Source organism: Haemaphysalis longicornis, unplaced genomic scaffold (genome assembly GCF_048455015.1).
Source record: "Haemaphysalis longicornis isolate Haplotype H1 unplaced genomic scaffold, Haemaphysalis longicornis Haplotype H1 scaffold_2, whole genome shotgun sequence".
In the NCBI taxonomy this organism is placed as follows: Eukaryota; Metazoa; Arthropoda; class Arachnida; order Ixodida; family Ixodidae; genus Haemaphysalis; species Haemaphysalis longicornis.
Genome location: NW_027526295.1, coordinates 204,971,323 through 204,977,339, shown reverse-complemented (window position 1 = coordinate 204,977,339; position 6,017 = coordinate 204,971,323). Strand labels below are relative to the sequence as shown.

The 6,017-nt window shown below is 49.4% G+C and overlaps 1 non-coding gene across 1 annotated transcript; it reads right to left on the bottom strand.

Annotated features, from left to right (window-relative positions):
- Nucleotides 1-3,401: 3,401 nt before the first annotated feature.
- On the bottom strand, nt 3,402-3,499 carry LOC144171261 (U6 spliceosomal RNA). Its single transcript, XR_013322927.1, has one exon. It is a non-coding gene; the product is annotated as a U6 spliceosomal RNA (small nuclear RNA).
- Nucleotides 3,500-6,017: the final 2,518 nt, after the last annotated feature.

Here is a 6,017-nt window from a genome sequence, read left to right as displayed (position 1 = left end):
CCACAAAAATACAGGTTAAAAAAAAGTGTCATCCGAACATAGTAAAATCAGTTAAAGATAATGGTGATGGCTGGTGTATAGGGCCAGATTTGATTATGCGTGATAGGAAATGAGGTTTAAAAACGTAACGTCTGACAAATACTCAAACACACGTTTCACAGAAACACTGGCATCGTCACCTAGAAACAGCGATGGATGTAGTGGGATATGTTGTCTGTAGAGTTCTCTGAAGTGTTTGTGTCGTGTTGTGTGAAGTGCCTTGCATGTGATTAGTATGTGCACCTGCTGCACAGAGGTCTTGGAGATGCAGTGAGAAGGTGCGAGTGCGTTGCATGTGTGTGCCCTATCCGTAATCTGGCGAAGGCCACTTCAGAGTATCTATTGCGTGTGTCGGTGGTGTATGGTCCCAAGTGAGGTTTTATTACCTGTAACTTGTTGTCTGTTTGTTCACTCCAGTGTGTTTGCCATGTTTTGCGAAGTTGTTGTCTGATGTGTGGTTTCACGTCGGTGTAGGGTAATGTGGTTATGTCTACTGTATTCAAGAGTGAGCGGAACGTTAGGTTTGGTATTGCTGCACATACGCAGCTTTAGAATAGGGGAACCGAGCATTGGGGGCCCCCAAAATTAAGGGAACCCAAACGCAACAAACTCGCTTGCGACGAGTTTTAGAACAGCGTCTTTTCCAACAGCTCGGATGTTGGGAACTTAATAAGGCTTAGCACCGAGGCGGATATTTCGTTGCTGCTATCACTACAATTGTAAATGACAATCCTTAAAACAGTTTTTCACCCCACTATCACCCCTTTTGTCGCACGCGGAACTTTATTTTCACGTTGAATGGCATTTTAGTGACCACTGCTCTGTTTATTCCTGCGCGCAGGTAGCGCCATCCATCGGCCCCTCGCCGCATCGCGTGCTCGGGCAGGTGCAGTTGCCGCCGTCGACCAGTCACCGCGGCCGATCGGCGTAGAGAAGTGTAGGCTTCGCATTGCGCCCCAAATTCCCAATTTTCACCCCACTATCATCCACTCTCTTGTATATCTAGCCTCTTTTCCGCGATTTCTTTTATTCTGGGAAGCAGCGACAAACGGTTGCTGCCACAGCCTGCACTGATTTCAGCCGCCTCGTGTGCCGTACGGTCATGTTCAGTCGGCGTGTGAGCAGAACGCTTCCGCGTGGAGAAGACGCTTTATGCTTTCCACCTTGCTTGATTTCTTGTTAAGCGCGAAATCTACAAACTTAGCTAAGCTGTCGTCATAGCCCACGATATCGATTGGGAAAACGAACAAGAAGTTTGGGAACCCTAGAGCGTTGCGGTCCCCTAAATTTTCTAATCCCCTAATAATGAATTAGGAACTTCGGGCGCCTCCGTATTTGTTTGAGCCCGTCGCTTCGCATGTGAAGCATAGAACATTCGACGACACGGCCGGCACAGACTCGTGAAGGCAATGCAGTAGCCCGGGTGCTCGCACAGGAAACTCTAGTATCTACGAGTCGTTTCAGGGAATCACTAAAAACACAGTAGCATTATGGCTAAAAATCCACGCGCATGCAACTGAAGACAATAAAGGCTTAATAAAGTTCAGATGTTGCGCCTTCTTAGGTTGGAACTTCGCCCATAAAACTGGGAAACAGCTAAGCGGATCCGCAAGTCATTAGCCGACTTCCAAATATGACGTTACCTCCGGCCGCTGCCTTTCAGTTTCTCGTCCTCCTGGCGGTGCGGGAGTGAGCAGAGGACGGGCAACTTTATCGACGAATAGCGCTGTCCCATAAATTCTAAAGAAACAGATTGTGAACTGGTTTTAAGAGGACTTCAGTAGCCCTTTAAAGGCTGGCCCATGTACTCATTTGCTTCCTGCTTGCGCATTTAACAAAAGAAGTCAGACGTACCCCCGCCTCCCGCAAGTTCGTATCTACATTCAGAAGTTCGTGCTCCCATGTGAACTCTATTTTGTTGTACAGAGTGTCGATACTTTGCCCGAGATGTTCCCATCGCAATACTGTGCATTTATCACAATCATCATCGGTACTGGTTCAATATAGGCTCAAGCACCGACCACACATATGTGTTGGGTGTTCGAGTGATGTGGGATAATAATCCCACAAAAGTCTGACGCCCCCACGCGGGTATAGTGCAGAAAGCAAGCATCAACCGTAAACTTAAACAGCGAAGTCCCGTCATTTTCGAAGTGACCGCTCCTGAGAGCTATGGGCACGCGAGGTGCACGCGCAGTGACAGCGGGAGATGGAAGATCCTCCCGTTCAAGTTTAAAAAAAAATCCATCGGGAAAGGGGCCCTCTTTGAGCAGTACAAAAAAAACCTGCGCGACGTTTAGATTACACTGCCAGGAATACCTGACCCAAATATTACACGTGCACGTGAAGCGGTGGGCGCGCAAATCGCTGTGAAAGGCGCGGAAAAACCAACCGCGCTCTCTTCAATTCTTCTCATTATGCACCCCTGGCATGGCCTAAACGACGTCATTGAGGCCATGGCTGTCCTTTTGGCTGTCGCTGGTCAACTTCGCGGCTTATTTATCGCATTTCCTGTGACGATCCGCCGCCGTCGGCGCTGTGTAGCAACCTCTTCTATGCCTGAACCTGTACGCACAGTTGTGGCGTTTCTTTTGTGGTTTGAGTGCACGCGGAGTTTGAACGACGAACCCAATACTACTCTTTCAACGAGACCCCTCGACAACAAACGTTTATTGCTTCAAAAACGCCCTACTAGCCTGAGCGCGCGCTTGCGAGCAGGCAACCACGCCTGCTTTTTTGTGGCACCAGACCGAAAACAGACCCCTCCACGTTGCGGTGGAGGAGGAATAAACATTTATTCAACTGTATGAATTCCGTTGTGGGAGGCGTCCTTAGTCCAGGAAGCATTGGTCCTTGGCTGCCCGGCGGGCCCTGTCCACCAGTCGTTGCTGGTCTTGAGGGCGTGAGCTGGTCAGCTGCTTCTCCCACTGCTCCAGTGTTCGGTTGAAAAGGAGAAACCTCCCCGGCCTGGGCTATGTCGAAGGCCACTCAAGAGAACGCCGCGAGCCGCCCCTCTCCTCGGGAGAGAGCGCGAAGCTTTCGTCGCGTTGTCTGCGGTCGAGTTGAGAGGGAACAATTATGCGCGATTTCTCATCGAGTGTAGTTTCGGTGATAAAAAAACGGATTTTCATAATTACTCGGACAATACTGGGACACTGGGATTACTGGGACAATACTGGGATTACTGGGACAATAGACTCTACTGCGAAATACATTTTGAGTTGTCTATGGTAAGTGCGTCAGGGCCCCTTGAAGTATGTTTGCGTGCTGTGAAGGGAAACGTTTGGCGATACTTGTTATTGTCTTCTAACTGCTGCATTGTGCTTGCGTATCTTCCTTCGTTTCTTTGTGTTTTGGTAGATTAAAGTAAGAAATCTTTCTTTTTTTTTTCTTGATGCGCAGGGGCCACGCTAATCTTCTCTTTATCGTTCCAATTTTAGTATATGCACTTTGGAAGTACAGTGCAGTGACAAGACTTTATATGAACCATCTTCCCCTACCCTTTTTCCCATGTCCCACAACAGGGCCTATTGGCTTCCTCCTATAATAAAGTCATCCATTTCATTCTTTCATTCCATTTCTTGGTGCGAGCGCGAGCTCGAGTGAGTGCGAGTGCTGACGCCGAGTGGTGAGTGCGAGTGAGTACGAGTGGTGAGGGCGACTGGTGAGCGTGACCGCGAGTGAGTGCGAGTGGTGACAGCGAGAGGTCAGCGTGAGCGTGAGTGTGAGGGAGTGCGTGAGGAAGAAAATATTTTTCTGAGGGAGTGTGAATGAGCGGCGGACAGCTTTGCCGAGGTATATATCTGAGACGAATCTCAGGTTTTGCAAGGAAACGCAAGGGGGAGGACAGCGTTACCGCGGGGGCGTACCTCGACGGGATTTCATCCCTGTGCGTTGTGAGTCCTGTGACAATGGATGAAAACGCAGTAACACATATGAAACACACGCTGAAGCGAAGTGACATTTCATTATGCGGTGCGGTAAAGAGGTAATCAAAACCTGAAAATATGAATTTTGGCGTGCAGTTACTAAACTGTAAACAACCCTGCAGCAAATTAAAAGGAACTGCCGGATTATTGAGGTTAGGATGCACGATCATTCAACTATATGAATATCTAATTTAGGCATGCAGTAGCCTTTCAACCAGAAAAATAAAACCACCCATGTGAATCCCTTACGTTACGAACCCCTCTTAGTTTCTGTCGCACACGAGTCCTATAAGTAGCCCCCCAGTTGCTCAGGCTTCATTCTTCTTTTTGAGTTACTTCACGCCTGATCTCGGAGAATCACTCATGAAGGAAGTTTGATCACTCGACCATATCAAATGTGTTACTAATGTTGGTGGATCTAAGTAATGCTGAGGAAACTCTTCTTCTTAGTGAAGCTATAACCTAGTACTATGAATATCTCCTCCACTCGAACCTCCAGTGGAACAGATCCGTGAAAGCAATTTTCCCATGTAAGGGCATTGCGCTATATTACACTAAACAGAGTAGAGGAAACACATATAACGGAGGACCAATTCAGGACCAATAGTCCCCATAAACCCGCGCAAATTCAAGCAAGAGAAAGGGGGCAAACGTCTTTCACTCACTCACTCACTCACTCACTCACTCACTCACTCACTCACTCACTCACTCACTCACTCACTCACTCACTCACTCACTCACTCACATCCTTGCGCATCAGTTTCCCTGTGTACAAAAAAAGCTAGGAAGTCCGTGGGTAACCGCCAACACACAGTGAGGCGTCCGAAAGCGCTTTCCCGCTTTCAGCCACCGGCTGCTAGCGAGCACAAAATAGAAGAAAACTTCGGGAGCAACGAGTAAGTGTGTGGCGCTAGGTAACGGGCGAGGGAAGCGACCTGGTAAGCGCGAGACAGAACAACCCGCTAACGAGGACAAGCACAAAGGACCGCGCGGTGACACCTTCGAGCTTCCTCTCAACTCCGATTGTTTGCTGCTCCGGTGGAACCCTGTTTCTACCCCGTTTCTAGTTTCCTATGTCCCGTCGAGAGAGAAGCCAGGGAGGCGCGCTACATGCCGCCCGCTTCTTTTGTTAAAGCCTCCGAATCGGGTGGCTTACGACAACACACTTTCCCTGCGCCGCAAAAATGATCCCAACTTGCCTTGGAGCCCGGTGACCGTGCTTTATGGGCGCCTAGACATCGAAGAAACTCACGCACTACTCCCGTTTTTTTTTTTTTTTTTGCGGGAAAAGAAGTTTGTGAGCAGTGTGTCTCTCGCTCACTTGCCATCTTTCTATATCCCCTTCACCGAGCAGCTGGGTGGATGAAGATAGCGTGCCCTTATTTCTCCCAGCTAGCTACTGCCCCAATTTCGCTTTGAGGACGCCGCCACCTCCTCTTGTCGTTAATGTATATTCTACGCTCGGAGTGCTTTTTCCGGGCCTCTCGTAATTCGGCGGCTAACGCCGGCGGCGTTGGGTTGTGCTGTCACCCGCAAGCACATACACGCAGTGTCGTTGAAGTGCGGCCGCCGAATAAAAGCGCGCCGCCTTTTAATACCCCTGCCCCCTGTTCTCTTTCTCCAGTCACTCGGTTCCATTGTTTTCCCCTTTCGTTCCTGCTCCGCCCCCCTCCAACAATAGCCCACGCTTCGGCAATCTCCTTCTACATTCTTATCTCCTCGTCGGTTACCGCCTATAAAGGGGAGACAGCGCGTTATAACGTTTGGACGACTTGTCGCTTGCTTGCTTTGCTACCGGCACCATGCTCTCGAGAATTTGCTTCTTCTCTTTTACCCACTTGGACATCCCGCTGTTTCCAAGTCGTCTTTCTTTTTTAGTTAACCCCTCCCTCTAGGCTCCAAACTTTCCTTCCACCTTTTAAGGTTTTTGGCGCCCTGGGAACATGCCGGCCAGCGGCAACGGTGAATGCAGCGATCTTTTCATTTCACCACGACGCGTCTCCGTCCGTCAAGCCACCCGTCTAGGTGCGCTGGCGATACCATACCCAT